The following is an 11,377-nucleotide window of genomic DNA, read 5'->3' on the forward strand; positions in this document are numbered from 1 at the left end:
TCTCGCTGCTAGCCTTACAGCGAGACAAAATCAGAGAAAGCAGAAGCTCCGGGATCATCCAGCGTGGTCTTCCTCCCTGCTACAACCGCAGACAAGTCAGAAAACCGAGCTAAACAAACCCTACTTACCTTTTTCCGGCGACGGTGAATGAAGGAAGAAGAACGAAGACCCTCTGCTACAACCGCAGACAGAGGCCAAGGGAAACCCTGCTACAACCGCAGACAGAGCCCAAGGTTGCCTTTGTGCTTCAATGGAGGCGAATGAAGTGGCTGTCTCCGGTGAACACCGCTGGAACAACCGCTCACAGCGGCGTTCCGAACGACAGGGGAGGGCGCTATGGAGGGGCGATCTTCGTCGACTATCGGAGTGGCTAGCACCGCTTGAAGCTGACCAGAGAAGTGGAGAAAGGGCGTGGAAGGCGGCGGCGGGACGGCGGGGCTCGGTGACGGAGAAGAGATGAGTTGCGGAGAAGGCAATCGCGAGAGGAGAAAAACCTAGCTGCGAGCCCCCCCCCCCCCCCCCCCCCCCCCCCCCCCCCCCCCCCCCCGTGATCGGTGAACCGACGTTAGCTTTTAAACAGAGCCACTGAACCAGGTTTTGAAATTGAACCGGACCGACATTTGCAATTGAATTGAACTGGTCTCTGATTTGGTTGAACCGGGCTGGACTTGAGCTTGGGTTTAGCTTGATCTGAGCTTGGGTTTAGCTGATTTAGCCTGAACCACTTGAATTGAACCTTGGGTTGGACTTGAGCTGAGTCATTTAAATTGAATTTGATCTTGAATTGCACTTGAGTTAGACCATCAGCTTGAACTAAATTAATTTCGAATCTAATTGAACCCAATTGACTCTGACTTGATCCGGACTCGAACCATCCTTCAGATTTAATTTCCTATAAAAATAAAGTGCACAAATTAATATCCATAAATTTCTATAAATTAGTACAAATTACAATAAAGCCCATAAATTTATCCAAATTAAAGAAATAGCCCAAAATCCATATTTGTGATACAAAATGCGGTCTAAATCGGTCCATTCTAATCCTAATTTACCCGTAGAAAATGCCCCTCATCAGGCATACATGATTATCATATTGGCCTTGCTCCTGTAGTATCATGTTGGAACTGTATACCTTGTTACACCCATGCTATTATCCCTGTGATACCTTGTTATGTTCTGCACTTTTATCTAATATCCACTGAGTATTTTTATACTCACCACCTAGACCCTGGGGTTTCTGTCTCCTCAGGTAGTAGATAAAGATGTTGATCGAAGCTTGAAGTTCTGTCGGACTGCCCCCATCTTACAGCAAGGCGAAGTTGGTGTTCCTTTGCGTGTTTTTAGAGTGTATCCGTTATATAGCTTTCCTCACGAGTTTATTCGCTTTCAGTTGTAGTTTGATATGGTTGTATGTGGATTCTATACACTGATGTTGATGCTTGAGTAGTTGTCGTATTTTTTCGCCGCATGAATTTTTACATTTCAGGTGGATTTCCATATATACAATTTTGGTTTTCTTGTGATGAGCATTTATAGTATGCACATGTTATGTTGTTAGTTTTGGCTGTGTAGGCCCTTGTACGTTACATGTGGTGTGTATGTTTGTGTTTAAAGGACATGTAGTCCTTATGCCAGCCGCATGTGGCCGTGTATTTTTGTTTGTATCCAAGAAAATTATCATGGTTACTGGGGAGATGCTGCCGAAATTTTTCGGACGGCTTCCCGGGTCGTGACACTAGTGGACAAGCGCCTTCCGTACATAGGCCTTGGATGTACTAACCTTGGGGGGTTATAAACTAAGTAAAAATATGTGTCCCTGCTTGTGATCTAATTCTACTGCTTAGTTTTTCTGATAGAACGAACGAACAAAAAATTGACGACCGTGCTATTCACCACCCCTCTAGCACGTTACACGATTCTACAATTGGTATCAAGTAAGGTTTGCTCCTGATTGGACTAACCACCGCATAAGCAAAACAGCAAAGATGGAGGGGGAGCGAGATAAATTTTTTAATATTCATTTTAAATTTCATATAATATGTTTTAAGTGTAGAGAGAAAGGACACTACAAAAATCGGTGTCCCACTCGTAAAAATCGGATGGCACCACTGACGACAAAGAAGCAAACGATGCTGGGAGCCTAGAGGAATAAAGATTACATCCAATGCTTCAAGTGTCAGAAACGCGACCACTACAAGAACCAGTGCCCTGATAGGAAAACGGTGGAGAAGAAATCGGAATTAAGGGATGTGATACCAGTAAATTTGTAAAATTATGAAAATGCCCCTAGGATGCATGCTAGATTTAATTTTTCTAAAAATTGTAGATAATTTTGTTAAAATTTTAGATAAGTTAGAAAATATCAATTTGACCAATTCAAACTTAAATTTAAATTTAAATAATAAAAAAAATCAAATCTAGATAAATTATAAAATTTAAATTCAGATAATTAGTAAAATTTAAATTTGGATAACATAGAAAATTTAAACAATTTGAATAATTCTATCTTGAATAATTCAAACTTAGAACTTATCAACAATAAAAATTCATCTAATTTGGATAAATAAATTAATAAATCTAAATTAAATAATAATTTGACTAATTCAAATTTAATAGATTCAACAAATAATAATTTAAATTTAATTAATTTAGATTTAATAAAATTAATAAAAAGTTAGACTAATTCTTTAGCTTATTTAATCAAGATAATGATAAATTGAATAATTCAACTTTAAATAATTTAATAAATTCAAAAATTAATAAAAATTTAACCAAATAAGATAAATTAGTAACAATCAAGATAAGTTGAATAATTTAAATTTACTTAGTAATTTAAAATTAAATATTAAAGAGAATCCTAATAGTAAGAAGAATTCAAAACTCATCAAGATAAATTCTAAAATTAATGATTTAATCATAAAAAAAATTCTAAATTAAATCTTAAAAATTATTGCAATAAATATTAAAATCTTAAAATAATCATTCAAATTTAAATATTAAAAATATAAAATTAAATAATAAAATTAACTATAACTGTGTACCTTTTAATTATGAAACAATGAATAATTCTAAAAATTTAAAATTAAATCCAAAATTTTAAAATTAATTCAAAAAATTCTATAAAATAATTCCATGAAGTCAAATCTAGAATAAAATCTCCAATCTTAAAAATTAACAAACAAACTTAAATTAAAATTTTAAAACTTAAATTAACAATTAAATTAAAAATTCAAAACTTAAAATTCAAATTTTGAAATTAAAATTCAAAATTCAAAACTTAAATTCAAAATTCAAAATTAAAATTTGAAACTAAAATTTAAAATTCAAAACTTAAATTCAAAATTCAAAATTACATTCAAAATTTAAATTTAAACATAACTTAATAGGAATTTAAAAGCCATGAACTTAATTATAAAATACTTATAATTATGAAATAACTTAAAATATTACCAAATAAAACAAAAATGTAATAAAATTCAAAGTGTGTCACTGTGGATTGATACATTCGTGGGTCCACACGAAATGTATTAAATTGAACATTTGATACATTGTTAGAAATTAAAAAATTACTTGAATTGTTTGACTCATGCATACTTGTCATGAACATGCATATGCTTTATTTTAATTGCATGTAAATGTCATGTCATCATGTTTATTTATTGCTTAATCTAGAATGGTTAGTTAAGGATACATGAATGGTTGACACTTGCCAACATAGTACTAGGGTGGGGCGAGATGATAGTACATTAGGGAAGCTTGGTCTAGGTAGTCAAGTGGGGTAAGGAGTACCTTGCTTGGTCTGCTTAGCTAAGTGGAACTGACCGAAGCTACCTCGCCACATCCTAGACTAGTTAGACCAAGGTTTCTCAAGAAATTGATTAAGGTCATAATTTTTTAAAAAGGCTTTGTCTAAGGAAGTGGTCGTTGTTCCGATAACCAAGAAGGCCCTTGCCTCGCCACGACTTGGAAGTCGATTTTTGAAATGTGGACTTAATTGACTGACGGTTAAACCTGAATCTAACACAAGGTCAAACACTCATTAGAACTTAACTTTAAAATTAATAAAGATAAAATTGACAACTCATCTCACAAAACCCATAAGGTAACCCTTGTATGTCATGTACTGAGGCACTTAGAATGGGTGAGATGATAAGGACAATTAAAATACAAAGTTTTGAAAAACTTTTTAAAAATTATTATTATAACTATTTTTATAAAAACTATTTTTGAAAAACTTGATATTTACTTGAAATTCATGCTTGCTGTGTGTATTTATAATATAGTTTTCAAAACTTTATATCTTTAAAAAATTGGTTGACCAACACTTAGACACAAACCTCTAGGTCAACACTAAGTCTAAGAACCCTAAGACACATAGGTAGAAAATCCTTGTGGGTAACAAGGATGTCCTAAGGAGAGTGTCTAGTTGAGGGGGAGGTTATTCTTGAAAGACTTTATTTTTAAAAGACCTCTTAAAAACTAACTTTAAAAATTTTAAAATTATTTTAAAAACTCTTATTTTGTAAAATATTTTTTAAATTGTGCTTTTAACTTGGAACAACCCCTAAGACACATAGGGAGATTGCCTTGTAGTCAACAAGGAGCCCTAAGGGAGTGTCAGATTTAGGGGGAGTCCAAACTTAAAAGTTCAATTAAAAATTATATTTTGAAAATGTTAAGTTATTTGCTCTATTTGATTTAGATTAACCTCTAAGACACTTAGAGAGTTTACCTTGTGGTTAACAAGGAGCCCTAAGGAAGTGTCAGATTTAGGAGAAGATCCAAATCGAAAGAGTAAAATTATTTCAAACTTATTTCAATTAGTCTTTGAAAAATATTTCAAAATCTTTGAATCATATTTTAAAAATCATTTTAAATATTATACATTATCCTTTTGATTTGGGTCAAATCCTAAGACACATAGGGAGATTGCTTTGTAGTTAACAAAGAGCCCTGAGAACATGTCAGGTTAAGGGGGAGATTCTAACTTAAAAGGATAATAACTAATTTTTAAAACTATCTATTTTAAAAATATATATTTTGAAAACACTATCTTGAAAAATCATTTACTACATTAAAAATGGTCTCAAAACTTATTTTGAAAATACTTTTGATAATAAAAATGCTTTCAAAACTTTTTCTTGAAAAACTATTTTAAAAAATTGATTTAACAATTCTATACAAAATTATTTAATAATAATAATAATAAATAAATAAATAAATAAAAAAGAGTTTTTGAAAATTATATTAACAAAGTTTTTTAAAAACTTCTTTCAAAGTTATTTGAAATCTACTATGGTCTTTCATGAATTGTCAAAGACTAAGTTGTGACCATAGGAATACCATAATTGTTGGTGCAAATGGGACTTAAAACTTAAAAATATTTTTTAATGTGTGAAAAGGGGGTGAAGGGACTTAAGTTAATAATATAAATTTCTCTCAGATTGTTAAACCCTGACCCATATTAACTTAAAAAATTGTCAAACATCAAAAAGAGAGAGATTGTTGGTGCAAGAAGCACTAGATCTTGCCTAGAGTTTCGATGTTTGATAATACACCTAGGTCTGGTCAGTTTGACCAAGGGTTGATCCAAATAGGACCTGATGTTTGGATGTGAGTGAGAAGTCTAGTCAGGTCAGTTTGACCAGATGACTAGTGAGAAGTTCTAGTCGGTTAGACTAGGCAGTGGAAGTCCTGATCTGGAATATTGGGCAAGGGAAAGTCCTATTGCTAGGCAAGGGAAAGTCCTAGTTGTAGGCTAGGCAAGGGAAAGTCCTAGTTGTAGGCTAAGCAAAGGCAAGTCCTAGTTTGTAGGATTAGGCAGAAGTCTTAGCAGGGTCAAGTGCACCAGGTTCAAGTCCATGCAGTGTTGGAGGGCCGGGAAGCATGGCCAAAGTCCAATCAGGTACGGTTAGGAGGATCAGAGGGTTGGTGAAGTCTGGGTGGTCTGGAGGACCGATATCCAATAGCAAATTCCTGGGGGCTGAGGACCATGGCTAAGCAGGAAGTCCAACAGGTTTGGAGGACTTGTTGGCAAAACCTTCTCCCGAGTGGAGTGGGTAAGGGTGCGCTCCTGGAATGGAACAGTAGACATCAGACTAATTTAGGATTTCGATAGAAATCCTAAGTTAGACTTATAGATAAGGTTTAGGTTGTTTTGTTTATTTGTATGCTTGTCTTGCAAGAACCAGGAGCTGGAAGTAAGATGGAGAAAGCAGAGGTGAAGCAAACAAAGGTAGCTGAACCAAGCCCAGGGTCAACTCAAGTCAAACTTGAGTCAACTGGTTTAAGTTAACCCGAATGTGGATTCCAGGTGACCGGACGGTCCAGTCGACCTAAATGAGGATTCCAGTCGACTCAAACGGGAAGACTCAGCCCGGATAGGATTGAGAAGATTGGATTGGATCAGATCGTATCCAAGCGACTGGATGAGGGGCTCTAGTCGATCGAAAGAGGCTACAAAAGGAGGTGAACGTTAACAACAAGGGACATCAATTACAAGACTTCCTCTCTCTCTAATGGTGATTCGGAATGCGAATGAAGCCAAGATCTTGCAACCGGGGAAGATACAGGAGGAGTGTGCGACACTCAGGACTTCTAGATCGGCGAGATTGTTTGATTATTTTCTTTCAGTCTTTTACTTTATTTATTGTATTATTTCTTGGACTGTAAGATGAGTTTCTCCGCCTCCGAATGAACGTTCGGAAAGAAGACCATTAATGGACGGGTGCCTCCCGTATCTAGGCCTTGAAGATACTAACTCTAGGGGGTTAAGAACCAAGTAAAAAATCCATGTGTCCCTATGTTTGTTTTTAATATCCGCAGCAAGTGTTTCTAATAGAATGAATGAACGAAACACGAAGAACGTGCTTTTCATCTCCCATCTAGCGCGTTGCAAGATCCTACAGAATTCAATACTCAACTAATCAGATTTAGTTAAGCATAGAAGCTTTATTAGTTGATTATTATTCATGGACCAGTCGACTATTGGGCTAGCACTCAACTATCATTAGGGATCATGTTGAATCGAGAAAGCGCTAGAAGGGTGGAGGTGAATAGTGCCTTCGTACGCATTTAAAAATCATTCTAAAATAGAGTCATCCAGTAGTAAGATAACAAAATAGAATGGAAGATAAGCACATAAAATTTTGTTATTTTTACTTAGTTCACGACCTCTGACTTCTACTCCAAGGCCCACGGTCATTGATCATTTCTAGTGGATAATCTACTAGTAACCTTCTTTTCAAAAGAGAAGAACACTCATTTCTTTGACAATGATGTGGATCGGTAAAAATCTTATCGACCCTTTGAATAATTAAGTGCAAAAAGATATGAGTAATAGAAAATAGCACAGCCAACTTGCGTTACCAAAAATTCAGCTTATTTGAGCTTGTAGTGCAATTGCGACGTAGTTGTGTGGTTGAAGCTTGAGCATAGCAAGGTCTTGAAGTCACAACTTTTGTACGGATTGGCAGCAAAGAAGCGTTGAAAAATCTTCATCTTGGCTGCTGCTCAAGAGCTTCTTTTATTGATCATTCTGGGAGCCTAAATCCCTTCCGAGCGCCTCCACCATGGTCTATTGAATCTGTCCTCATTGCTGAGTTAGCCATCCTCGGACACCTAGATCCCTTTTGAGTGTTTGGAATGCTAATGTGGTGACTACTAGATCAGACTTTGCTTCGGCTGTGACTTATCCTTCTTTGGGCGCTTGGATTCTTCCGAGTGCCTAGATGATGACATGCACCAATCAATCGGAGTATGCCACCTCATCTCGTTGAGCTAAGTTCTGCCTTTCCAAGTGCCTAGAACCCTTCCAAGTGCCTAGATCCCTTCTAGTGCCTGAATTTGTCTCAGGCCAATTTTCCATATTAAGTCACTGTATCACAGAGTTAGTATAATAGTATAAAGAGTATGATTGATAGTTTTTTAGTTGTCTAATTTCAACTTTTGATCTCCTATGAAACCTTAAGTTAGACCTATGCCTACTATGATGGGAAAGTCTTGAAAAATCGTTCCAGTAGATTCTTGCAGAACAAAAATTTTCTCGAAAACGATCTCAAGTTGCCCTCATAGTCGATCAAACGAAGTTTGATCGACGCATTTAGATCATTGGGCTCTTGTGTTTGGTTTACAGGATCCAATATGAAAAGCATAATTTAATTAATGCGGAAACATTAAATTATACCTTTTCTTCGGACTGTTGTGAAGGATGTAGATGACCTCTCGATCTTCTGCTGTATTCCTCTCATTTTCTCGAACATTGTGTGGGCAACGATCCTTCGAGAATTTCTCCACCAGAATTCTCCTCCGATGGCCAGCAAGCTATCCTTCTTTCTCTTTGTGAGAGGAGAAGAGGAAAAAGGGAGGTTGGCTGCCGAGACTCTCGGCTACCAAAGGATTAATGTGTCTCAAATTAACCCCCTCTTTTATAGCCTTAGTCATCCCATAAATATGGTATAATTTGAGCCATAAATATGGTATGATTGACTCGTAAACATGATATGGTTTAAATCAATCAGATCGGAGATTTTGGCAAACTTTCGGAAGTTACCAATTCGAACCCGAGGTGTTTAATCGATCAAGGAATCGATTAAACATCGCTATTTTTCCTCATTAATACTGGTAATCGATCAGGTGATCGATTACCAGGCGATCTCCCATGGAGATTGGTAATCGATCAGCTGATCAATTACCAAGGTGTGTAATCGATCAGCTGATCGATTACACTACCTAGCATGGGTTCGAATGCCTGGTTTCTTCACGAATTCTTCCAAGGTGTGTTTGAGGATTTCCAGAGGCTACAACAGGGACCTAGAGGAGGAATTGGTTTTGGCCTTCCGATGAGCTAAGGCTTCCCGTGTTCGCCCCGAACACACAACCTTAGTCCATCAATAATAACTCATACCACTAAAGAGTTATTATCGAACTACCGCACCAATCCCATATTACAATATGAGCTCCTTCTTACTATAAGTACATTAGTCTCCCTGTGTTTAAGATATCGTATGTCCGTCAATTAAATGAGTTACTGACAACTCGAATTTAATCAACTTCTAATCCAAGAGTAGTACCACTCAACCTTATTATCATGCGGACAAGGTCCACCTGCAGGGTTTACATGATAATCCTTATGAGCTCCTCAAGGGGACATCATCAACCTAGATTATAGGACACAGTTTCCTTCTATAATTAACAACACACCATGTACATAATACTACTTCCCAACTCATCGGGCCTTTTGATCTATCGATCTAAATCTCACCCTTTGATGAATTAAAGAAGTACATACTAAGCACATGTGTTTGTTATTATATCGGGATTAAGAGCATGTACATCTATAGTAACAGAGGTTTAGTTCGATTATATAGTCAGCATAAATCGAACAATCCTCAGATGGTCCTGCTCAATACACACTTAGTGTACTAGTGTAATTCTATAGTCAAGACAGACTAAGACCAAATTACACTACAACCACTCCAATGGTTTGTCCAATCCATTTTGGTTGTGAACACTGTTTATAATCTATAAGGGACTGATAACATGGTCTTCTGTTTATGCTTTATTTGCACATCTTTCTGAGTTTATTGCTAAATTCTTATGTGCATTGCATCCCTTATTCATGCATTTAGGCACATATCTTGCATTTCCTAGTTCGGAGATCTGCTCGTGCTTTTACATGTTTCAGGGTGGAAAATGGAGCAAAAACGGGTAAAACGGAGTACCATTGAAGACAAGGCAAGACAGGGCCGTGCCTCATAGGCACGGCCGTGTCTCTCAGCCTCCTGGCCGTGTTTCAAAGGGCACGGGCGTGTGCCCAAACAGAAGACCAACAAGCCTGGGCCGTGCCTCACAGGCACGGCCGTGCCAAAATCCCCCTCAGCAGCAGCCAGAGGCCGTGTCTCACAGACACGGCCGTGCTTCAAAACAGAATCCAGCCAAGTCATGGCCGTGCCTCACAGGCACGGCCGTGTCTCCATCCAGAAGGAAGCCTCTGCTGTTGGCCGTGCCTACCAGGCACGGCCGTGTGCCAAAACAGAAGGGTCCAAGCAGCTGGCCGTGCCTCAAAGACACGGCCGTGTCCAGCAAATGAGGAGAAGACAGGCTGAGGCCGTGCCTCACAGGCACGGCCGTGCCTTCAAACAGAAGGGAGACAAGTCTGGACCGTGCCCCAGAGGCACGGCCGTGCCCCAGAACAGAAGCTTGACTGCCTTCGGCCGTGCCCCCAAGGCACGGCCGTGCCTCCTCCTGTGCCCGACGCCCACACGGGGCCGTGCCTCCCAGGCACGGCCGTGTGCACGGGGGCGTGCTGCATTCGTGACCTGCACTATAAATAGGTCCTTATTGAGACCTAGGAAAGGGGGAGACCTTGGAGAGCCACCGGAGCTGTTCTAGAGCCACCGACGCCTGTTTCGGAGCGAGATTCGACGATCCATCCACCGATCCGACTGCTCCAGTCCATCCTCATCCCATCTACGCCGAGATTGCAGTCCAAGGAAGAAGATAAGTCTCATTTCCTGCATTTCTTTGTTGTATTCCTTGGAGTGAGATGTATTCTTTCCTTCCTTTGGCTTGTAACCTCCACGCTATGGAGTAGATTCCCTAGATTCTAGGATGTAGGATGAATCAGATGTAATGGATGATTGTATTTGGATTTGATTAATCTACCGTTTTCTATGATATAACTGTCTATTGCTTTGTGGATTTATGCTTGTGCTTGATGATAAATTATGTGTGTGTGAATCCATGAGGGTAGGGATTAACTATGAATTGGGGAATCATTAGGCCGTACACCGGGGCGCTTCGTAACACGGGGAATGCCTTGAACCGGGCGAGTTCCGAGGGGTTTCCTAATGCGTAGTTAATTCTTATGAGGGATAGTTAGCGGTCATTCGTTGTTGGGGAGAGATCCGTAAAAAGATATCCTGTGACAGGGGATAGGGTTCTTTTAGTACTCCGGGGCGCCTGAGTGACACGGGAATGCCTTGAACCGGGCTTCTAGAACCATTTCAAACCGACAACGAGTGACGTAAGAACACCAATGCATTATTTCGAGGATACCTGACGAGGTTGAATTGGATAAATTGGTTAACATCCCTACAATTGAACAATTATTGAGGAAAGGTAGAGGATCCAAGTCAATCAATCCATACTCTGAGGAGTCCGAAGTCCTAGGATCGTTTCACCACATAGTGTCACAGTCGATCCCTTTCTCTGAATTCTAGGATAAAGTACTTTAGAACACTCCCATCTCCCCCACACAACTCATGCTCAATATTCTCTCCACCTTTTTGTGCTAGATCTAGTAAGTAATTCCACGGTCCCTGTGGATTCGATCTTTTTATTACTTGACGACATTCCGTATACTTGCGGAACGCTA

The sequence above is a fragment of the Curcuma longa genome, chromosome 5 (assembly GCF_044706935.1).
Source record: "Curcuma longa cultivar G26 ecotype Majalengka, Jawa Barat chromosome 5, ITB_CL_G26_1.1, whole genome shotgun sequence".
Lineage (NCBI taxonomy): Eukaryota > Viridiplantae > Streptophyta > Magnoliopsida > Zingiberales > Zingiberaceae > Curcuma > Curcuma longa.